The sequence below is a fragment of the Solanum verrucosum genome, unplaced genomic scaffold (genome assembly GCF_900185275.1).
Source record: "Solanum verrucosum unplaced genomic scaffold, falcon-dt-bn FXZP01000151.1, whole genome shotgun sequence".
NCBI lineage: Eukaryota > Viridiplantae > Streptophyta > Magnoliopsida > Solanales > Solanaceae > Solanum > Solanum verrucosum.
This window is the reverse complement of record NW_026020202.1, coordinates 1,317,773-1,344,524: the sequence shown is the minus strand read 5'-3', so window position 1 is coordinate 1,344,524 and position 26,752 is coordinate 1,317,773. Positions and strand designations below refer to the sequence as shown.

Here is a 26,752-nt window from a genome sequence, read left to right as displayed (position 1 = left end):
ATAATGACAAAAACTGAAAACAAAATATTATTTGGAGTTTGTATTCCCTTAACTCTGAACAAAATTGATTTACACAATATTTAACAGTTCCGTCACCTTCTATAGCTACCCTTACAAATTGCCTCAAAAAAGTTGTACATATGAAATACATCACCCCTTGGAGTTGAATCATTAGAGACTTCAAGCAACATGACGATTATCATGTCACGCCCCTGTATCCTCACAATAATGAAAAAAAATTTAGAGAATTTTTTCTGTGAATTTCAATTTTATTATTAAAGCTTTTGAGAAAAAAGGGTCCCAACCTCATGTTTAGACTTTGAGATTGGTGAAGGTTCTTAGTAATTTCCAATGTTGATGGTAGCCACGTTAGCATTTTCGAGAGTTGCCTCTTTTAAGATAGGTTTCAGCCAACTGGACTCTCATAACATTTTCTTGCTCTTGAACAAGTATGTTACCATACCCAAAGAGCTTCTCAAGGGTAATTTTTGCTGGTCAAAAGTTGGGGGTCCCTCTATAGAGTTCCAAAGTTTTTCCTCAATGGCTTCAATTCCAGTGCCTAGAATCCATTTCCTCACTTCATCATCATATATTTGTGCTCTCAGAACATTGAAGAAATCTGTTACCACAACAAACAAATACACATCAGTAATTAACAAAAGAAATTTCATTTTGAATTCTCAATTTTTTGTACCAATAGATTTTCCATGGAAGCAATATACAATCTTTACGACAGATTCCTCAGGCACATTGTCACTTTTGAAAATACCCTTTCCAGCACCGGCCCAACATTTTATATTTTCATGTGGTGAATATTTTGTGTAGTCGGGTTTTCCATTTGGTGTATGCTTCGCATAGTTATTTATTGCCGATAGATATAAACAAAAAAATAAGAAAAAAGCGACAAAATAGCAAATGAAAAAATATAAAACTAAAATTACATAAACTTAGTGATAATGGTATTGTCATGCCCCGAGCCTACACGCTGGACATGGTCGGCACTCGAGAACCATTGCTGGCCCCAAGAGAACCCTTGGTCTAGCTTACTTACTCTGCGGAAGAATTTAAGCATTAAGAAAAGGATTCATATGCTAAATAACTCAACTATCTCAAACTGAACTCATAATGTTTTAAAAATAAACATTTAACTTAGCCAAAATGGCAACTCAAATCTGAACATAAGTCAATAACAAAATGATGACGAATGAACTAACATCTGACTAACTATATATGAAGCCTCTAAAATAATTGAGATGGATGTCGGGATAGGCCCATGACATCCTAATGAACTAAAATGATGAAGTACTGAAAAAAGGGGATCCTTCGAAATGCAATGAGGCTCACCAACAACTCTGAAGCTCAACTGGATCAATGATGCAGATCCTGGTTACCTGCGTCTGTATCATAAGATGATGCAGGCCAACTGGCATCAGTACATTGAATGTACGAGTATGCGAGTTGGAATGCTAAACACAACTTAAGCTTGAAAAGAATCTGAAAGGAACTGAAGAACTTACCTAGTTCAACTCAACTCTGCATAACTGAACTCATTTCAATATAAAGCAGTTTAAAAACAAGTTCAATAGAAGGAAAAGCTGTTTAAAACCTGATGTCAACTCTGTGTATTTAGAAATACAATAATAACTTTATATTTATGCAAAGATACTATATGAACTTTGTTTGTATATAAAAATACAAAATACTGTTGTGGGAATAGTTTCTCCAACCGATTGACAATTATTACTTAAGAGTTATAGTGATGATATAAAGTTTTACTTCACTGCCAAGGACTGTCCTATACCTTGCCGGGGGTATAAAACCTAACTCACTAAGTGGATCCACTAGTCTATGCTAAGAAACACTAAAGTAATCATCTAAAAAGTATGACCCTTTTCTACCCATGGTGGCTACATGGTTTATGGGGGTTGTGAGTTGTCTGAACTCTCCCCCATATCGGTGCTCAATACTACACCCAAAAATATAATATTAGCTCTTATGTTTAAAAACATATTTCTTTCTGTGATTTGAGATAGTGCTCAAAAACTTAGCTCAATGGCTATCTTGTGAATCAAAGTTTCCTCTCTTGCTTCATTTAGAAAGCGATTACTCTTTTCTAAAAACTAGCCCGAAGGCTCCTTGGAAATCGAGGTTTCCTTTCTTGTTTAAATGCGAAAATATTTTAAACCTTTTGGGAATAAATAGCCCCCATATACTTCTTTGAAGATATGAACTTCAAAGTTTACTCTTTACTCTTTACTCAACTTGAACTTTAAGTCTTAAAACAAAGTTAAAAGCATTTGCAAAAGACTTCTTACAAAGACTCTAAGAACTTACTAGACTTGGCTCTTGATTTTCCTTGAGTTTGAATTTATGGATTTAAGGTTATGATTCATGTTTTTAGATGATTTCTAGATGTTTAGAAGTCATTTAGAGTAGTTAGAATCAATAGGAAGTGTTAGTACACTTTAGAAGGACTTAAACAGGATAAATGACGAAAAACTGGTGAAAAAAGACGATCCAGGTGCGTCCCTTGAGCGCCGCGCCAGCCCTAAATTACTGGGGCTCCAAAATGGTGCACTGTTGGCGTGCTGCCCCAGCCTTCCTGGCGCTATGGGGGCACGTCGCGCCACCTGTTCCTTAGGCAAATATCTGACGAATGTTTGGTCTCATTTTCTGATCTTAAATCAATTTTAATCGATTTTTTTTCTCAAATTCACTGTAGAATCAGATGCCCAAGGCATATACACAAAATCTAACTCATACAACTCAAGGAATCAACACTTTAATATCAAGAAACTCCTTAATCTCAACTCATATTCAAGAACGAAATCAATTCAAGAACAACTATCAAGAACATCAAATTCTCAATCTTTTTAGGACGAAAGTACGCTGAATTGAGCATGTTTAGCGGGTGGGTGAACTAACCCAACACTATGTGATATCACATACCTTCTAGGGATCACCCCCGACGAAATCCACAAGCTAAACTCGACGATCTTGACGAATCTTGCTTATCTTCTCCTTTCTCCTCCTCTTTTCTCTTTTCTCCAAGCCCTAGCATATTTTGGTAAAAGCGTAAACTGATCTAATTCTGATTAGACCCTAACTTAATTACCAAAAACGAAAGAAAATAATTTGTCAAGGAAAAGACCAAACTACCCTTTCAAAATCTGGATTTGACTTTCCTTATTGCAACAACCCAACTTCCAAAGTGGATAACTCACTCATACAAACTCGGAATCGTGGAAACTCAGTGGCCTTAGAAAGATTATTCCAAGAGCTTTCCTACCATATCTAGAAGTACCTCTAAATCATCCTGATCTAGAAGTTATGATCGTTTGAAGTTTACCAAAAACTCAACTTAACACACTAAACAAATTTTCCAGATTTTTCATTCTTTCCAAAAATGAATATTTCCTCTTTTTAATTTCTTTCTAGTTCTTTCTAGTTACGGGGTGTTACAATATCTCCCGCTTGGGAACATTCGTCCTCGAATGAGCTTACTCTTAGTAGGCTAAGGGTGTATTATCAGTCATTCAGTTCAAACACCCAACAATCAAATGCAAATACAACATGCAATCTCGATTAAAGAGTACTAAGAAGAGAATTAGTACCTTGGTCTCGAATTTCTACGAATTAGCAGAGATGTGGATATCTCTTCTTCATATCCTCCTCCGCTTCTCAAGTAGCTTCCTCAACAAATTTATTCCTCAAAAGGACTTTGACTGATGCTACCTCTTTTGTTCTCAACTTGCGAACTTGACGATCTAGAATTTGAACCGGAATATCTTCATAAGATAAACTATCCTTGATCACAATATCTTCAGTTGGTATGATCAATAAAGGATCGTCCATGCACTTCTTCAACATAGAGATGTGAAACATCGGATGAACCGCAGCTAACTCTTGTGGTAGTTCCAACTTATAAGCTACATTGCCAATCCTCTTGGATATTCGATAAGGTCCAATATACCGGGGACTAAGCTTCCCCTTCTTACCAAATCTTATAACACCTTTCATGGGTGAAACTTTAAGATATACCTAATCATCTACCTCAAACTCTAACTCCCTTTTCCTAACATCAGTGTAGGATTTATGACAACTCAGCGCTGGTTTCAACCTCTGTTGAATGACTTTCATTTTCTCCATAGCTTGATGAACATAGTGTGGTCCTATCAACCCTGCTTCACCAACTTCAAACCATACATAAGAGACCTGCATCTTCTCCCATAAAGAGCCTCATATGGAGCCATTTGGATGCTAGCATGGTAACTATTATTGTAAGCAAACTCAATGAGAGATAGTTGATAATCCCAATTACCCCTAAAATCAATCAGACAATCTACCTTGATACCTCAAAACACCATCCCGCCCTTGTTCAAAAGCCACACTTTTTGCTTATGAACACTTGCCTTTAATTCAAGCAATAAATGATCTTGGTCTTGCTTCTCTTTTACTTCTGATACTAATGATGATTCATCCCCATTCATCACCACTACTCCTCCTTCTGTGGAATCCATTAGTCGAACTCCTAGCCATGCAAGTTTATGCACCTCTTTTGCTAACTCTTTCTTATCTTCCTCAAAATGGGCGGTACTACCCATAGACAACCTGCTTAAGGCATCAACAACAACATTAGCCTTACCTGGGTGATAAAGAATACTCATGTCATACCTGGGTGATAACTAATACTCATGTCATAATATTTGAGTAATTTTAACCACCCCATTTGTCTGAGATTAAGCTCTTTCTGAGTGAACACATATTGAAGACTCTTGTGATCAGTGAATACATCAACATGAACACTATATAAATAATGACGCCATATCTTCAAGCCAAACACTACAACAACCAACTCTAAGTCATGGGTTGGGTAATTCTTCTCATGAACTTTCAACTGTCTGGAGGCATAAGCTATGACTTAGCCATTCTGCATTAACACGTAACCCAAACCAACTCTAGACACATCATAATAGACCACAAAGCCTTGCGTACCTTCTGGTAAGGTCAAAACTGGGCCGTAGTCAACCTTTTTTTCAATTCCTGAAAGCTTTTCTCACAATCTTTAGACCATTGAAACTTCACTGTTTTATGAGTCAACTTGGTTAAAGAAGACGAAATGGATGAGAACCCCTCTACAACCTTCTATAATAGCCAGCCAAACCCAAGAAACTCCTAATATCAGTTGGAGATGTGGTCTAGGCCAATTCTGCACTGCCTCAATCTTTTAGGTATCAACTCTAACTCCATCACCAGAAACTATGTGGCCCAAGAACGCCACAGACTCAAGCCAAAACTCACATTTAGAGAACTTAGCATATAACTCCTTTTCTTTCACAGTCTGAAGAACTATTCTGAGATGGCTAGCATGGTCTTCTTTATTCCTTGAATAGATTAGTATGTCATCAATGAAGACGATAACAAACATATCTAAATAAGGTTTGAAAACTCTATTCATAAGGTCCATGAATGCTGCAGGTGCATTAGTTAAATCGAACGACATGACCAGAAACTTATAATGACCATAACGGGTCTTGAATGTTGTCTTGGGAATATCACATTCCCTTACTTTCAATTGATGGTAGCCAAATCTGAGGTCTATTTTCGGAAAACAAGAAGCACCCTAAAGCTGATTGAAAAGATCATCAATTCTTGAAAGAGGATACTTATTCTTGATGGTAACCTTGTTCAATTGGCAATAATCTATACACATCCTAAGGGAACCATCTTTCTTTCTCACAAATAAGATTAGAGCGCCCTAAGGCGAGACACTTGGTCGAATAAACCCTTTTTCTAAAAGTTTTTTCAACTACTCTTTTTATTCTTTCAACTCTGCTGGTGCCATCCTATATGGTGGAATAGATATAGGATGGGTATCTGGAAGAACATCTATACTGAAGTCTATCTCTCTCTCAGGAGGGACTCTGGGTAGATCATATGGAAAGACTTCTGGAAACTCTTTAACTATAGGAATTGACTGAATGAGAGGTATCTTAACACTAGAGTCATTAACTCTGACTAAGTGATAGACACACACCTTAGAAACTAACTTCCTTGCCTTAAGGTACGAAATGAAACGACCCTTAGGCACTGCTGAACTACTTTTCCACTCTAAGACTGGCTGATTTGGAAAATGAAACTTGACAACTCAAGTTCTACAATCAACTGAGGCATAACAGGCATGAAGCCAGTCCATACCAAGAATTACATCAAAATCTACCATGTCTAACTCAATCAAATCAGCCATGGTACTCTTATGGTTGACGGAAATGGGACAATCACGGTAAACTCTCTCTCCTAGAATAGACTCACCATCAGGTGTAGAAACACTGAAGGGCTCAAGAAGTTACTTAGGAAGAACATCAAAATGAAGACTTGGATCATACCAGTGACAACATTTGGCGAATCCTCTTTATCTTGGCGACTAGCGATAACATAAAGATGGTTTCCTTCTCTACCTGCCCTTGAAGTAGCTCATCTTGATGCAGCTCTATCTAGTGGAGCAACTGAAGAAGACTGGGCTTTATTGCCCCCATTACCATTACTCTGTCTTCTATTAAGACACTCTCTTGTAAAATGACCGTTCTGGCCACACTTGAAGCAACTAGTGGAGCCATCACTACACACCCTTGAGTGGTTCCTACCACACTTAGCACATGCGGGAGTCTTAGTACCCCCTTGTGCCTTACTACCTTGCGAATACACAGGTCTAGTTTTGAAGTTCTGAGAATTTTGACTATTGTACTCACATTTGTTCCTTGGTGCAAGTGCACTAGCAGATGATGGATTGGGTCTCTTCTGCTTATGTTGGAAAGAAGACCGGTTCACATTACTCTTTTGCTTCCTGGATTCATTCCCTGATGTCTTAGCCCTCTTATTCTCAAACTCTTCTCTATCCTTCAGCTGGTTCTTCTCAACTTGTTGCACATGGATCATCAGCCTTGCTATGCCCATGTAACCTGTTAGCATGGTTTCCTTACTTTCTTTACTTGACAGATGAGTCACCCAACTACGAATAAAATCATCCTGCTCTTCATGTCGGCAATCATTTCTTTGCTTCTCTTAGCTCACAGGAAAAAAAGCCACATGAAAGCACTCTCAAAACAACCCAACTCACAATTGGTTACGCATAATCACGAGTTAGAAAGAGACTTTTATAGAGATACACTTTATCGCACGAAGTGAGTATGAAAGAAGTGAAGGAATTCCTAAATGTTGCAGCCTCCTAATTATAGATGTGGTGCGGTTCACACCGATAACTAGGACTCTACAGACATGACTTCATAGACTCCCTAGGACTCTTAAACTCTGTGCTCTGATACCAAGTTTGTCACGCCCCAAGCCTACACCCTGGACATGGTCGGCACTCGAGAACCTTGCTGGCCCCAAGCGAACCCCTAGCCTGGCTTACTTACTCAGCGGAAGACTTTAAGCATTAAGAAAAGGATTCATATGCTAAATAACTCAACTGTCTCAAACTGAACTCATAATGTTTTAAAAATAAACATTTAACTTAGCCAAAATGGCAACTCAAATCTAAACATAAGCCAATAACAAAATGATGACGAATGAACTAACATCTGACTGACTATCTATGGAGCCTCTAAAACAACTGAGATGGATGTCGGGACAGGCCCACGACATCCTAATGAACTAAAATGATAAAGTAATGAAAAAAGGGATCCTACGGAATGCAAAGAGGCTCACCAACAACTCTGAAGCTCAACTGGATCAACGATGCGCTGGATGCTGATCTTGGTTACCTGCGTCTGCATCATAAGACGATGCAGACCAACTGGCATCAGTGTATTGAATGTACGAGTATGCGAGTTGGAATGCTAAACACAACTTAAGCTTGAAAATAATCTGAAAGGAACTGAAGAACGTAGTTGGTTCAACTTAAATCAACATAACTGAACTTCAATATAAAACAGTTTAAAAACAAGTGCAATATAAGGAAAAGCTGTTTAAAACATGATGTCAACTCTGTGTATTTAGAAATACAATAATAACTTTGTATGTATGCAAAGATACAATATGAACTCTATTTGTATATAAAATATAACATAATGTTGTGGGAGTTTATCTAACCGACAACCATCACTTAAGAGCTATAGTGATGATACAACCTTTTACCTCACGCTACCAAGGACCGTCCTATACCTTGCTACATGGATTATGGGGGCTGTGAGTTGTCTGAACTCTCCCCCATATCGGTGCTCAATACTACTCCTAAAAATATAATATTAGCTCTAATTTTTAAAAACATATTTCTTTCTGTGATTTGAGATTAGTGCTCAAAATCTTAGCTTAAAGGCTATCTTGGAAATCAAAGTTTCCTCTCTTGCTTCATTTGGAAAGCGATTACTCTTTTCTGAAAACTACCCCGAAGGCTCCTTGGAAATTGAGGTTTTCCTTCTTGTTTAAATGCGAAAGCATTTTAAATCCTTTGGGAATACATAGCCCCCATATACTTCATTGAAGAAATGAACTTCAAACATTACTCTTTACTCTTTACTCAACTTGAACTTTATGTCTTAAAACAAAGTTAAAAGCATTTGCAAAAGACTTCTTTAAAAGACTCTAAGAACTTCCTAGACTTGGCTCTTGACTTTCCGTGAATTTGAATTTATGGATTCAAGGTTATGATTCATCTTTTTAGATGATTTCTAGATGTTTAGAAGTCATTAAGAGTAGTTAGAATCAATAGGAAGTGTTAGTACACTTTAGAAGGACTTAAACGGGCTAAACGACGAAAAATTGGTGAAAAATGACGATACGGGTGCGTCCCTGGAGCACCACGCCAGCCCCAAATTACTGGGGCTCCAAAAAAGCGCACCGCCCCAGCCTTCTTGGCGCTATGGGGCGCGTCGCACCACCTGTTCCTTAGGCAAAAATCTGACAAACTTTTGGTCTCGTTTTCTGATCTTAAATTAATTTTAAGCGATTCTTTTTCTCAAATTCACTTTAGAATCAGATACCGAAAGCATATACACAAAATCTTACTCATACAACTCAAGGAATCAACACTTTAATATCAAGAAACTCCTTAATCTCAATTCATATTCAAGAACGAAATCAAATCAAGAACAACTATCAAGAACATCAAATTCTCAATCTTTTTAGGACGAAAGTACGTTGACTTAAACATGCTTGGTGCGTGGGTGAACTAACCCAACATTATGTGATCTTACATACCTTCTAGGGATCACCCCCGATGAAATCCACAAGCTAAACTCGACGATCTTGACGAATTTTGCTTCTCTTCTCCTTTCTCCTCTTCTTTTCTCTTTTCTCCAAGCACTAGCATATTTTGGTAAAAGCGTAAACTGATATAATTATGATTAGACCCTAACTTAATTACCAAAAATGAAATAAAATAATTGGGCATGGAAAAGACCAAACTACCCTTTCAAAATTCGGATTGAACTTTCCTTATTCTAGTAGCCCAACTTCCAAACGGAATAAATCGCTCATACGAACTTAGAATCGTGTAAAATCAGCGGCGTTGGAAAGATAATTCCAAGAGATTTCCTAACATATCTGGAAGTACCTCTAACTCATCCTGAGCTAGAAGTTATGGTCGTTTGAAGTTGACCAAAAACTCAACTGAACACACTTAACAATTTTTTCCAGATTTTTCATTCTTTCCAAAATGAGTATTTCCTCTTTTTAATCTCTTTCTAGTTATTTCTAGTTACGGGGTGTTACAAGTATGATTGATGTGAGAGTAGAAAGCATATATGTGAAACTTTAGGGAAGGGCAAATACATATCTTCAATAATTATGTGCATATATGGTACAAACCAAGTAATAGTGTCTTGTGCCTGCATGCAAATTTTACTACTTAGGCTCTCAAAATTTCTTAAACTTCTTATCTAGATCAACTCAAACTTGGTACATCAATTTTCTTGTACCATTTAACCGCACTGTATGATAATTACACAATGTAGCATAACAAACTAATTTCTACAGTCTACTAACCCCTTTGAGTCCAGCCTCGTCATAATCACTTCCTTGATCCTTCTACCCTACTCCCTCTCTCCCCTGTTTACTCGAGAAAGGAAATTAAGGGTGAAGATAATGAAAGTTGAATCCAAAAAAGATAATCGAATGAGTCATTCAAAGAGTCTACCATCATACCAATATACCCTGCATTAACAAAACATAGGGAAAAAAATAACATCATGGTTAAAATAAGCATGGAAAATGGATTCTTTTAATGGAATTCCCCTCTATTGGTTCTTAGAGGCAGATCAATAACAATTTTAATAGACATAAGATTCACCTGGCAAAAATACGAATGCATAATTGTCTCCAGATTGATATAGCCACCTCGACATTTTCAGCATTATATAAGGATCACCCAAAAAGAAAATCAAGAACCTATCTTAGTATCACTTATTGAAACTTTATCAAAAGGTTAAATACCGAATATGTTAAATATTGGAGAGTGCACAAAATAAATAGCACATTAGTTGCTGGTAAAACAAAAGAACGACCACCCTAATTTCTTCCCAAGAAAATATCAAAATGTACGCATGTAATGTAACAGTAAATCTCTTGAAGCCTACAATTCAGATCATTTTTTAAAAGAATTTCAATTATACAATTTTTTGTTATGTCTAATATAATAAGCATGGAATTTTTTTTTCTAAAAAACGGATATATATGGTGGTACATGCATGCACATAGAGAAATTTATAACAAAGAGAGAATAGTGGAAATGATAGATCGAGTAATTTAGAAGGTACTTGGACAACTCAAAAATGACATAGAAATATGACCATAACATAGTTTTCCAAAAAGAACAAAATTTACTTGTTACACAATGAAACAGTAAACAAGAAAATCAGAAGCTACAAATGTACAATTGATCAATAAGTTAGTGTTGATTTTTGAATGTGTGAGATGATGAACAGTATTAGATTCAGAAATTGATATGCAAATGGGGTTGGTATATTATCTATATTTTCAATACTAACAAGAAGGAGCAGAACTAACCTGAGAGACAGTGGAGTATTCAAGTATAAATACCATATCCAAAGTAATAGTCCTAAGTGGAGCCACTACTTGAATAAGCTAGATAAAGCTCTTCCCGGTTGGCAAAGTTGGTGTCTGGCATCTCTCTAATTTTTCTACAATTATGTTGTAGTGTTCATCCTTCTCTTGCTCACTTATATATAAGGGTAAATATTAGTGCAAGTTGAATCTAAATATTCCTTTAGCATCTAGAAATGAATGACACAATATATATTGAATAACTTAAAAATAGACAATCGACATATTTGAAGAACTTTTTCAACAAATTGAAACAATACTTTTAAAAAATTTAGAAGTTAGTGAATGAATTTTAATTTAAAGTAAAATGAAGCCTAAAAAGGAAAGCTGATGTTTCATCTTCACCAGAGCAACTATGAACCCCAAACACAAAAGTCCACTGTAATAAAGTTCAGATCTCCATAAAGCTTGTAAATGAGTGTGATATCGTCGGCCATGATCGTAATGTTTTTCTCTAAAGATCTCACACTATTAAGAGATTCTACATCTTTTATATAGTTTCCAATCTTTTCTTCAGAGGTATATTTGCTCTCTGGATTAGGTCCTATAATGTGTCAACACAACCATAATGAACACAAAAAGATACTTATTTTGTGGCTCTTAGTAAATATAACTAATTCACAACAGCCCTCTATACCTTAATCCCTACTCTTGATTTTCCCATATGTAAGCATATAACGGAAAAACAAATGAGTTTTTATTTTTTATTTTTTATGTTTTCCATAGATATCTAGTACTCACTTTCTAGATGACTACACTTTGTAGATTAATACCAACGCAATCATTATTTAAGTACATGAAGTGATGTCTAGTCTAGAGTAAATATGAATAAATATAGAAAGGAGATGTTCACCGAGGCGTGATCCTCAAGCGCATATCATTCTGGAAGACTGAGAATGCAGTAATTTCATTGTTCCTGGCTCTTATCTCCTTCTCTCGCTCTCCTTGTCTATGTTTTTAAAATACATGAAATATACACCATTTCTCTTTTTCTAATGTTGCAGTGATTGACGTTTGAAGGATTTTAAGCTTATCATATCCTACAACAAAGAATACGAGAAAGGTTTTGAGTCTCACATTGCACTGTTTTGCTCCATTTTACAATGATCCATCACTACACATCAGATTTGTTGTTCTTATGATAATAATCACCCCATACTAGAAAAATCATGTAAATATCAAATGTGTAAGTGAAGAATTGCAAAAGTATAATGCAAAAAAGAGTTTGAGAAAGTGGTCGTGGATATTCAATAACAGTGAAAACACTAGTAATATCTTGGAAGTTCAAACTCTAACAAATAAGTATTTTGCACTACTGAAAAGATAAAAGGAATATCTTAAGATTTTCAGGTTCAAGCATATACTTCCGGACATATTAACGCTTATACTCAGCAACAGAAGCCAAAAAAATTCATTACTGACCCAGAATCTTCATAATTAACAGGAGAGTATGTTGTAGAAAAACTCTAGGGAAAAGAAATGAAAAGTGTTTTAGTTCGTTCAAACATACTATCGAACACCAATTTTTAAATTAAGTTAACCAAGCAATATACAATTTAAAAACATAACACATAATTTGTAATACATCTCATAAGATGTAACGACCCATTCCCCTCATTATAGAAAAGCCAGTGGGGGAAAATTTATGGCGTGAAAACTTTTTCATAGTATTTGGATTTTCCCCAACCTTTTCCAGATTTGGATGAAATCGTAGTCTTTGAGGTGTAGAGAAATCTTGTATTAATCGGGTGGATCTCTTTTGGTTTTGATTACATGAGAAGTTAGATAACTCGTTAAGGAATCCGTACGACTTTACGGATTTGAATTCAGGCAAGTAGAACTCCCGAAATTGATCATAACGTAAAAAGTGTTTTTTGATCGTCGTGGGTTAGAGGTGTGTTGTGAAATGGTATTTTGGAATTCTTTTAATTAGCTCTCTGGTTCCGTTTGGACCGCTTTGGCAGGATAGTTGCCGCTCTAGCGTGGCTACCGCAGCGGGATGATAGTCGCTTTGGCAAGTACGACGAGAATCAAAATCAAAGATGAAAGACAAATAGCTCACTGTTACGCTGAAGCCATTGGGGCGGGGGTTCTGGTTGCTTTGGCGGCGCCGCTGCAGCACGATCGACGTGACTTAAAGTCGTAAATAAACTCCTAAACGACCTTAATTGTCACTGTTCGAATTTTAGAGCTAAGGAACGAACCCCATACAACTCATTTTTTACCATTCTTGAGGCTAAGGGTAAGCTTTTCACTCCTCGAATACACTTTTCTAGGGTTAATAGAAATGTTAGTAATTTGTGTAATTAATGCTTGTTTATTGATTCCCGTAGTATATTATTTGTTGACCAAGAAAAAGCAAAGCGAATTCGAAAAGGGAAGGATCAAGTTTCTTAGGGTTTCAAGCTTGTTTCGACCGCCAAAAAGTGAGAAGACTTAGTAACCCTATCAACAATCAGTCTTGACCGCTAAAAAGTGAGAAGACTTAGTAAGCTTATCAACAATCACCTAAATGGAGTCATGCTGTCTGCGAGTACGAGGTAAACCTGTGATGAAGTCCATGTTGATCACTTCCCACTTCCAAGTAGGAATGTCAATCTCTTGAGTCATACCTCCTGGTTTCTGATGTTCTACCTTGACTTGCTAGCAATTGGGGCACTTAGCCACAAAGTCTGCTATATCTCCTTTCATACCATTCCACCAATAGACTTCCCGCAGATCGCGGTACATCTTAGTGGCGCCTGGATGGATAGAATATCTAGAGTTATGGGCCTCTGCAAGAATATGGTGTCTCAACTCGCCCACATTAGGAACACATAATCGACCCTGGTAGCGAAGCACACCATCTCCCCCTTGGGAGAAAAACCTCAACTCTCTGTTGATGGACTGCACCCTTGAGTTCAAGTATTATCGGATCATTGTCTTGCTTTTCCTTAACCTCAACTACCAAAAAAGATTCTACTCCATTCTGAACCGTTACACCACCATCTGATATGCTTATAGGACGAACTCCTAGGCAAGAAAGTCTGTGAACATCCTTTGCTAGCTCATTTCTTTATTTCTCAACATGTGCTACACTACCCATAGATAATCTGCTAAGAACATCTGCTACTACATTTGCCTTACCTGGATGGTAATGCACGCTCATATCAAAATGTTTGAGGAACTCAAGCCACCTTCTCTGGCAAAGATTCAACTCTTTCTGGCCTTAAGGTAAGAGATAATCGACATTTAGGCACTGAGCTACTACCCTTCTATTCTAAAACTGGCTCATTTAGAAATTGGAACTGAACAACCCGAATTCTACAATCGACTGAGGCATGACAGAACTGAAACCAATCCATGCCTAGAATTATATCGAAATCTACCATTTCTAACTCTACAATATCTGCTGAGGTGACTTTCTAAGAGACTAAGATAAGGCAATTTTTGTATACCCATCTAGCTATAACTAGGTCACCAACTGGGGTAGAGAGTAAGAAGGGTTCTGAAGGAGTTTCTAGACTTACTCCTAAGATTACTTCTATAAAGAGAGTTACAAAGGTAAGAGTAGCCCTTGGATCTAACACTACAAAATATCCAAAAAAGGACTCAAAACATACCAGTGATCACGTCAAGAGAATCTTCTTGGTCCTGGGGAGCCTGAAGAGCATAGAGCCTGTTTTGGCACTGTCCGCCACCTGTACCAGAAGAGTTACCCTGCTGAGTTGGGTGACCTTTCGGTACTGTTGGAGCTGTAGATTGAGCCCTAGTATTGTTACCTTTTTGCCCCTTCCTGGCAGAAAGGCAATTCTTCACCCTATGACCAGACTGGCCACACCCAAAACATCCTTCCTTGCCTGCAAGACACTCGCCTGGATGGTTCTTACCACACTTTGGAAAAGTTGGGTAAGTCCTATTTCCTGAAACACTTCGCTGAGACTTAGAGCCTGGTGCCTTACTATTCTGATCTTGTCGAAACTGTGAGTGATTTCCACCACCTGATTTCTGCTGAGAGTACTCATAGTTCCCTGTTCTAGCTTTCTTGGTTACCTTAGCAATTTCCCTAAGCTTATCTCCCTCAACCTGCTGATTGTTCTGATTATTCATACTTTGAGCGAAAGGTTGAATAGTGTTCTGAAACTCTGCATTCGAAACTCCCTGATCTGGGATAAGAGGAACTGAGTTAGCATTCCTGGCATTCGCATTCCTAGTGCTAGCTCTACGGAGAGGCATGATCACTGAAATGTAGAACGTCGAGTTAGAATAGAATAAAATCATACCTTATGCACGATAAGAATGTCAAGAAAGTGAAGTTTTCCTAAAACACTTTATAGCCTCCCTCTCATTAGATGTGGTGCACTTCACACCCATGAAAAGGACTCTACTTAGTGTAGCTTTTCAGACATCCTAGGACTCTTAAACCTAATGCTTTGATACCAAGTTTGTCACACCCCGAGCTACCCTCGAGACGCGGACACGAGACCTAGGACCACAAGTGATCCCAAGATAACCCTGTTGGCATGGTCATGAGCATACTAAATATAATTTGAATGATAGAAACTGTGCGGAAGCTAAATCATAAATAAGATGAAAAGATGGGGAATACCCATGTACTATAACTGAGATATATGATAACTGATGGGTTTAATACAGAGAAGATATTAACTCAATACTAAGCTGAACCTAACTATGTTTGAAATAAGCCTCTAAACTGACTAGAAATGTTGGGACATGCCCCAACTAGGTCTAGCAAAACTGAAACTAAACACTAAAAGCGATAAAAGATAAACATGTCACTAGTCCTCGAAGAATGAGGACTCACCACTGATGCTTCTGAACTGAAGATCGAAAATTGATCTAAGCGTGATATGGATGCTGAGAACTTGAACCTACATCATGAGAAGATGTAGCGCATGTATGCGTCAGTACTTGAAAGGTACCGAGCATGCATGATAGAGTAAAGCTGAAATAACATATAACCGAACAAAGCAATGAAATAATCTGAACATGATATAGATACTGAAAATACTGAATACTGAGCTAACTGATGCAATGACCAAATTTATAACATGCTGAGACTGAATACTGACTGTACTGAAATATGGTCAATGCAATAGAGTTTGACTGAACTATGAGAGCTACTAATAACCGACATAAAGCCACATGAGCTAAATGTGGAGTCCAATGTATACGCCTCATCGAGAGGACCCAATATACCCGGCCAAAGGTATAGAGGAATTACTGGCGTGATCACTAAACTGATGTTGCCCACAGAGGGGTCTTACACCTACGTGGCTCGTAGTTCTGGTACTATATGGGTACGCTGAAACCCTACTCCAACTCGGTATTATGTTACTCCCAATGAATTAAGTGGTTAACACATTACGATTGAGTTTTGTAAAGTACTGGATAGCTCAGAACTGAACATGCAAACTGAGAATGCAACAATTAATCTGATAATAATGCATTAATAACTGAGGCATGTATAACTGAATAACTGAGACATCTGACCTAGCATGTGTAATTCAAGAACTAAAGAACTACATAGATAGGGTTCTGAAATTCATGCGAGAAATGATGTAATAACATGATAATCTGATTTGGAACATCTAAATAACTAATTCATGATGATCTGTTGAAATTCTAGAAACCCTAGGTCTATTCATAATAAGGGAATCAAGAATCTGACTGAATTCTAGGGACCTAATGGGCGAAAGGAACCCACTAGTGAAATCCCACATACCTGGTGACGAATTCCACGGAGAAATCTTTCGATTTCGGGGCTGGAACAGAAGAAAACTTGCTGCGTTCTTGAACGAGGGTTCTTGACCTTTTTCTCCTCTCTTGATTTTAATTTTCTAAGATTTGATTAATGATTTTGACTAAGGTAAGTTCTAATTATGTTTCTAGGTTTAAACTGACTAAAACCTCATGATTTAGGGTCAAAACGATGTATCTTAGAGGTTAAACAAAATAGGAAAAGTCCAAAAGACCCCTGACTTAACTGCTGTCGGAGTGACTGACTGATTGGACCTACGGTCCGTCACTCAATCTACGGTCCGTCACTCAATCTACGGTCCGTAGATTGTGTCCGTAAGTCAAGCCTGCTCGATAGGCCTTCACTAAAACGAGCATAACTTTATACTTGGAGGTCGGAATTTAGCAAACTCAATAGCGTTGGATAGATAATTCAATTATTGATCATATTATAGGTCAAGGGACACCTAATTCATTTTGTGCTAAGAGTTATGACCATCTGAAGTTGACCCATCAATAATTTTCATCTAACTAGCTCCTAACCCTCATCTACGGTCAGACCTACGGACCGTGGATCGAATGACGATCCGTGCTGGTCGACCGTAGTTCATGTCAGAGGTTGGGTAAAGGAGATCTCGATCCACAGTCACAGACCACGGACCGTGGGTCTGTCCGTGAGTCGGGACTTAGCTAATTTTTCTGAGCTGGTTTTGGGAGGGGTTGCAGTGGGGAACCACGGACCACTAGCACGGGCTGTGGTCTGACCTACGGTCCGTGGACGGTGACCGTAAGTTGCACCTGCAACTTCTCAAAATCTGCATTTTTTGTCTGTTTCTGATACGGGGTGTTACAACTAAACCTTCACACTCATCACCCAAGGTGATTCTAAACTAAGGTAAATTACACTTATACTCTCCTTTATAGAGTCTACTCCTTCTACACATCAACACTTTTCTCAAACACCTCATTCGATCAAATCTGCCAACTCACCTCCAAACTCATCATAACCTTCTACCAACAACATACATAACTATATAGCAACCCATTCATGCTAAAGACTACCTCATAATTTAACTTCTCAAATCTACCATAACAAGACTCATCTCGTCACATAACCACAAATGACCTCATTACTCACCTTTTTCTCCCTCGATCCTTGCAACATTAGCCCTTCAAGTAGTCACATCCTCAACACCACCGGATAAGGTATAAGAGAGAGAACGTATGGAGTTAAGATCTACGACATGACTTGAAGAATGAAGAAAGAAGTGTAACTTTCCATCGTCCTATAGCCCCTCACTCATAGATGTGTCGCGACTCACACCGATGAACAAGACTCTACTAGATGTGGCTTGTGAGACATCAACTCTAAAACCATTTCCAAAATATTATGCTCTGATACCAAGTTTGTCATTACCTGAGAGCACACCCTAGTTGTAACACGGTGTACTCGACCTCGAAGGGGTCTAATACAAGCCTCTTAACATTCATAACATTAGATACATAGAAATAGTGCAGAATTTAAAACTTTTCTTTAATAAGCCAAACCTCAAAAGACTTTTATAGAGCACCGGAATACTAAGTCTCATATGGCCATCTTGGACAAACTTTAACAAGATAGGATCACGGCCCTTTACAATAGAAGTCTTAAGAAAGTCTTAAACATAAAATCTAGAAACATAAAATCCTTGTCTTCGACATATGAGGACATACCAAAAGAAGTATTGAGAGAACTCTAATCCCAAACTTCTCTAGAGAAACCAATCACTAGCCGAAACCTACACTTGTAGTAAAAATAAGAAAATTTGGGTTAGCAGACAAAAATGTACTAAGTATGATGACCATGAAAAAATATGCTTTAAAAAGGGAAATGTTGTTGAAAGTCATGCTTTATGCCAATTTTGTAAAACATCAAGAACATTGATACAAGAGGCATAATATAAGTCACAACGAACATACAGAGTCACATAATTCACATTTGAGCAAAATCTCATATAACTCTTTACCTTCACCTTGAGCCTCCACCTCAAGTAACCCTCAAGCTATGCCTTGTGCAATGTATGGGTAGTGTCCCATACCACCACCCACACTAAGGCACCACCTGAAGGTCACCCAAAGGTGAACTTACCATTCTTCCTTTCCACCTTTACACAATAAAGAATTTAAGAGACATAAACATTATATGAATCACATCATCATATTAAGACCAACATCTAAGACAACTCTAAGTCATTCTTGTGCAATGTGCAAGTAGCATCCCAAACTACTGCTCACACTAAGTACTCCTTTGAAGTCACCAAAGACAAGGCACATTCATAAAGAATAGACATGACAAGGATGTAACTCATAATACAATCCAAGTATAGCATGCATCATTACATTTAAGCATTTAAGCCAACATTCTACATTAGATTCATTTAGGACACATTCATGCATTTAGAGGACTTTCATACATTAAGTTTGCAAAGCCAATATGCTTTTCCAAACATTGAAGACAAGATATAGTCACAATACACTCATAACATAGTAATATCAATACCTTAGCAACTTCTAAGAACAATTGTGCAATGTATGGTTGGCATCCCATAATACAAACCTTACTAAGCATTCCTTGAAGCCACATGTTCATTTCCGTAATCTTCAAGCTTACCATAATCCATAGTCATAAATGAGGAATTATACAAGTACATGAACTAACCATAAGGAAAAGCATCTATTCATATCTTATCATACCATAAGGAAACCATTCCACAACATCCTAATAAGTCTTCTTGTGCAATGTAAATGTGAAGTCCCATACCCCCATTTCTACCAAGTAAACCCATTAAGAAGTCATAGTATACTTCCTATCATATTCATTATCTTATTATTGTTAGGGAATATTAGCCATGACCAACATAGACCATGTGAGCTACATGGAATTCGGTGTCATATAACCCACACCGAGAGAAGGCGGTCTTACTTGCCCAAGGTATAACTACTTATATTTAGCTTCTAAGTAGATCCACTAGCTAAGTCCTATGTTTGGCACGTAGTTAAGGGATAGGGAGATTGCTACTAAAAACCCAACCTATTGCTTTAGCGAAGGAGCTTCAATCTCATGAGTTTACTATAGATGACCCAAGCTATTGCATTAGCGGAGGGGCCTTTTCCTCATTCTCCATATCCACTCGGTACTAAGTATTATTTCCCAATTATATATAATTAGTATAGAATTGTATCTACATGTGTGTAGGCATACTTTACCCTTCATTCAATACAACTCAGTAAAATAGCTCGTAGATTCATTTAAGTGAGAACTACCTTTCACCTTTGAATTAACATTAGTATGTAAGAATATCTATCAAACCAAGATCATGTGTTCTCATGAGAATGAACTTTCAATCAACAAAATAGGATCAACATGGTTATGGACATTTCATGCATAATAATGTGTAAAGGTACATATGAGAACTATACTTTCAATTAACACCATTGATGCATCATAATCATGTTTATGCATGAAGTGTGTGTGTGTAATTGCCCTTGCAATGACACCAACAACAACATTATCACCTAGACAGTTCATTCATAATTAAGTGTAAGGATAAGGGAAGAATGTCCCTTCTACAATACCACAATATACATAATATTCATGTGACCTTCAACTTCCAAGTAAATCATGAGTTCACACACAATCTTGTCAACATGCACAAACCTTCACAACATGCCCTTCAAGGGTTATGTATCAACTCATCCCAACATATGACAATAGCACAATAGATAAGGAAATACCATGATCCGAGAACTCATCAATACATTATTGACATCATGATTGGCACTTTGTTTTTCAAGTATTCATCAACATGCACATAATATCATGATCAAGTCAATTCATGTTTAGAAGCATTACCCTAAACCAATTCGAGTCTAGGTGATCTAATCTAAGGCATTACATTGAGAATTCATCATTCTAGGAGGATCACATTGAAACCCTCAATTTGCCTCTTTCGGGACATAACCCTAGAATCCTAGGTTAAATGAAGAATACATGTAGAATTATACTACCATAAAGTAACTACGTCATAATTAAACACCTCCTCCTTTCAAGTGGATCAACATCTCTAACACAAGTTTACTACAACAAGTACTTAGGTCAAACTTCCCTTTTCAAATATATGATCACAAATCCTCAATTCACCATAATTAGTCATAGATGATGATACAAGTCAACAATCTAAATCAATCTAGGCATAAATCCATCAATATTCATTCATAATCAACAAACCCACTTCATAAGGCACAATTTGGGAATTTAGAGAAATCATGCGTTCATACAGTATTTTCATCTTAAATCATCAATTAAACATCAATATAATCATAGTTTATCATTTGAAAATGTTTGATGCATGAACCCATGAGGTTGAGTAAAACTCAGGGTTTTGTGTAACTTGAAACCTTGAAAACTTCTTTGAAATTGACTCTAGGGTGAAAACTAATCCTAGATGAAGGATCACCATACGTTATACTTGAAGAATCCCACGAAAATCTGCCTAAAAGCATTCCTCTTCAAGACTTAGGTCTTCTTCTCCTCTTGGTCTTCAATGGAGTTCTTAAGAGAGAAGAAATTTTGGGAGAGAGGGTTTTGATTTGGGGAAAAGTAAATAATGAAATCTAAAATACCAATTTAATGTTTTAATACACCTAAAATACCTTAATAACCCTAAATTAATCATCCAAGCACTTAAAACAATTAATAAGAAATTTACCAAATGACCTTTGCCTTGGCCGAACCCAAGATAAATTGCATAGGCATGGTTCACGGACTCAATCCACGGACAGTAGATGGGTCCACAGACAGTTCTGGGTGTCTGTGGGTCATGGCTGGGGCTTGGACTTCAAGGCTTCAGCAAGGTTCGACCTACGGAGGCCATCTCAAACCGTGGATGGACCTACAGTGCGTGAACCTCATCCGTAGGTCTCCACATTTTGGTGAGTCCAAACATTCTGTGGGGTCTTGAGGGTTAGCCTTAGGGTCCTCCTCAAGGACCCCTAGGGTGGTCCATGGGGAGTCGTACCTTGACGTTTGACCCCTAAACCCCTCAACTATGACTCGGGACAACATCAAACACCATCAAATCTTACACCGACACAAACACACACGTGTTAGGCTCTAGTTTCACTAGTTCATATTTAGGGTCGTTACATTATCCCCAACTTAAGAACATTCGTCCTCGAATGACACTTTAAACACATCAGGGGTAACGACTCAAGACTAGAAGCCCACAATCATGCATGCAACATCTATGTAAAAGCACACAACTAGGAGGAAACATTAACTCCACATCAATAAGCTCAAAACACAACAAGAAGGTAGGTACTACTGCAAACTCATTATGCATCAAAACTTCACATTCTTCATTTCATTATATTGGAGGAACTTCCTTCTACAAATCACATCATGCTCCACACAACATCGTTAAGCACATTATGCAATTTTCTCTTAAAAGCACATTTAGGCATGCTCAACAAGTCAACTCATGAAACATTAGGCAACTCATCATAGATGCATATTAACATGAGGAACACAATTTTGAAAACTCATTTTCTCATTTAAACAGGAATTCAAATAGAACATGCACAACAATAAGGAGGCCATGGAAACTCAATATTACACAAAACTCCAAAACATGAAACAAGCTACAAGGAACTCTTGGTCTCAAGCTTGAATAATAATAGAAGGAAAAGAGATAAGGATATCAACACCCTCAACAACCTTAGTATTCATCATACCATCCCCCACTTAAGGGTAAACCCAACTAAGGCTAACATGACACAACATAGGAACCTCAATAACACATTTACACTATAAGGAACCATCAACATACTGGAGCTTTTAAACGAGGAAGGTCCTCTTTAAGTAACTTCTTGCTCACAACCAACCTTACTGACAAAACTTAAGGTCTCATATGAGTCTACCACACCGGGTCTAAACTCCTCAAACTCACTACACCTCTTAAGGTTAGAACATCTATCAAGCCTAACTCATGAACATCAAGGACACTCAATGACCTTATCACCTAAACACATTATCTCTCCCAGAGGGCTAAGCTTATACAAACTCATTACAAAATCACTTCTTTCAATTCTCAGGTCAAAGCTAAACATCACTAAAACTTCAGACTCATCACCCAAGGTGATTCTAAACCAAGGTAAATTACACTTATACTCTCCTTTATGGAGTTTACTCATTCTACACATCAACACTTTTCCAAAACACCTCATTTATCAAATCTGCCAACTTACCTCCAAAATCATCATAACCTTCTTCTAACAACACACATAACTATATAGCAACCCAGTCATGCTAAAGACTACCTCTCAATATAACTTCTCAGATCTACCATAACAAGACTCATCTCGTCACATAACCACAAATGACCTCATTACTCACCTTTTTCTCCCTCAATCCTTGCAACATTAGCCCTACGAGTAGTCACATCTTCAAGACCACCGGATAATATATAAGAGAGAGAACATATGGAGTTAAGATCTATGGCACGACTTGAAGAATGAAGAAAGAAATGTCACTTTCTATCGTCCTATAGCCTCTCACTCATAGATGTTACACGACTCACACCAATGAAAAAGACTCTACTAGACATGGCTTGGGACACATCAACCCTAAAACCATTTCCAAGATCTTATGCTCTAATACCAAGTTTGTCAAGACCCAAGAGCACCCCGTAGTCATAACACGAAGTATTCGACCCCGAAGGGGTCTAATACAAGCTTCTTAGCATTTATAACATTAGATACATAGAAATAGTGCAGAATTTAAAACTTTTCTTTAATAAATCAAACATCAAAAGACATTTATAGAGAAACGGAATACTAAGTCTCACATGGCCATCTTGGACAAACTTTAACAAGATAGGATCACGGCCCTTTACAATCGAAGTCTTAACAAAGTCTTACATATAAAATCTAGAAACATAAAATCCTTGTCCTCGACATATGAGGACATACCAAAAGAGGTTTTGAGAGAACTCTAATCCCAAGTTTCCCTACAGAAAGCAATCACTTGCTGGAACCTACAGTTGTAGTAAAAATAAGAAAATATGGGTTAGCACACAAAAATGTACTAAGTATGATGACCATGCAAAAACATGCTTTAAAAAGGGACATTTTGTTGAACGTCATGCTTTATGCCATTTTTGTAAAACTTCAAGAACATTTATTCAAGAGGCATAATATAAGTCACAACCAACATACAGTCACATAATTCACATTTAAGCAAAATCACACATAAATCTTTACCTTCACCGTGAGCCTCCACCTCAAGTAACCCTAAAGCTATGCCTTGTGCAATGTATGAGTTGTGTCCCTTACCACCACCCACACTAAGGCACCACCTTAAGGTCACCCAAAGGTGAACTTACCATTCTTCCTTTCCACCTTTACTCAATAAAGGATTTAAGAGACATAAACATTTGATGAATCACATCATCACATTAAGACCAACATCTAAGACAACTCTAAGTCATACTTGTGCAATGTTCAAGTAGCATCCCTTACTACTACTCACAGTAAGTACTCCTTTGAAGTCACCATAGACAAGGCACATACACATAGAATAGACATGACAAGGTAGTAACTCATAATACAATCCAAGTATAGCATGCAACTTTACATTTAAGCATTTAAGCCAACATTCTTCATTAGATTCATTTAGGACACATTCATGCATTTAGAGGACTTTCATACATTATGTTTGGAAAGCCAATATGCATTTTCAAACATAGAAGACAAGATATAGTCACAATACACTCATAACATAGCAATATCAATACCTTAGCAACCTCTAAGAATACTTGTGCAATGTATGGTTGGCATCCCATAATACCGACCTTACTAAGCATTCAAAGCAACATATTCATTTCCAAAATCTTCAAGCTTACCATAATCCATAGTCATAAATGAGGTATTATACAAGTACATGAACTAACCATAAGGAAAACATCTATTCATATCTAATCATACCATAAGGAAATCATTCCACAACATCCTAATAAGTCTTCTTGTGAAATGTAAAAGTGACGTCCCATACCCCCATTTCTACCAAGTAAACCCATTAAGAAGTCATAGTATACTTCCTATCATATTCATTATCTTATTGTTATTAGGGAGTATTAGCCATAACCGACATAGACCATGTGAGCTACATGGAATCCGGTGTCATATAACCCCATACCGAAAGAAGGCGTTCTTACTTGCCGAAGGTAGAACTAATTATATTTAGCTTCTAAGTGGATCCACTAGCTAACTCCTATGTTTGGCACATAGTTATGGGATAGGGAGATTGCTACTAGACACCTAATCTATTGCATAAGCGGAGGAGCTTCCATCTCATGAGATTACTATAGATGACCCAACCTATTGGATTAGCGGAGGGGCCTTTTACTCATTCTCCATATCCACTCGGTACTATGCATTATTTCCCTATTATACATAATTAGTATGGAATTGTATCTACATGTGTGAAGGCATACTTTACCCATTTTTCAATACAACTCACTAAAATAGCTCATAGATTCATTTAAGTGAGAACCACTTTTCACCTTAGAATCAACATTAGTATGTGAGAATAAATATCACACCAAGATCATGTGTTCTCATGAGAATGGACTTTCAATCAACACAATAAAATCAACATGGTTATGTACATTTCATGCATAATAATGTGTAAAGGTGCATACGAGAACTATACTTTCAATTAACAACATTGATACATCATAATCATGTTTATCCATGGAGTGTGTGTGTAATTGTTCTTGCAATGACATAAACAACATCATTATGATCCTAGACACTTCATTCATAATTAAGTGTAAGGGTAACATAAGAATGACCTTTCAACAATACCACAAAATACTCAATATTCATGTGACCTTCAACTTCCAAGTAAATCATGGGTTCATACACAATCTTGTCAACATGCACAAACCTTCACAATATGCCTTTCAAGGGTTATGGATCAACTCATCCCAACACATAGCAATAGCACAATAGATAAGGGAATACCATGATCCGACAACTCATCAATACATTAATCACATCATGATTGGCACTTTATGCTTCAGGTATTCATCAACATGCATATAATATCATCATCTGGCCAATTCATGTTTAGAAGCATTACTCAAAACCAATTCGAGTCTAGGTGATCTAATCTAAGGCATTACATTGAGAATTCATCATTACAAGAGGATCACATTTAAACCCTCAATTTGCCTCTTTCGTGACATAACCCTAGATTCTTAGGATAAGTCAAGAATACATGTAGAATTATACTAACATAAAGTAACTACATCATAATTAAACTCCTCTACCTTTCAAGTGGATCAACATCTCTAACACAAGTTTACTACAACAAGTACTTAGGTAAAACATCCCCTTTCAAGGCTATGATCACAAATCCTCAATTCACCAACAATTCACCATAATTAGTCATAGATGATTATACAAGTCAACAATCTAAATCAATCTAGGTATAAATCCATCAACAATCATTCATAATTAACAAACCCACTTCATAAGGCACAATTTAGGAATTTAGAGATATCATGGGTTCATAGAGTATTTTGATCTTAAATCATAAATTAAACATCAATATAATCATAGTTTATCATTGGAAAACGTTTGATGCAGGTACCCATGAGGTTAAGTAAAACTCAGGGTTTTGTGTAACTTGGAAACCTTGAAAACTTCTTTGAAATTGACTCTAGAGTGAAAACTAACCCTAGATGAAGGATCACCATACCTTATACTTGAATAATCCCACGAAAATCTACCCAAAAGCCTTCCTCTTCAAGCCTTTGGTCTTTTTCTCCTCTTGGTCTTAAATAGAGTTCTTATAGAGAAGATATTTTGGGAGAGAGGGTTTTGATTTGGGGAAAAGTAAATGATGAAA

The 26,752-nt window shown here is 37.2% G+C and overlaps 1 pseudogene; it reads right to left on the bottom strand.

The window, feature by feature from the left end:
• Nucleotides 1-338: 338 nt before the first annotated feature.
• Nucleotides 339-15,276, bottom strand: LOC125830103 (uncharacterized; annotated as a pseudogene).
• Nucleotides 15,277-26,752: the final 11,476 nt, after the last annotated feature.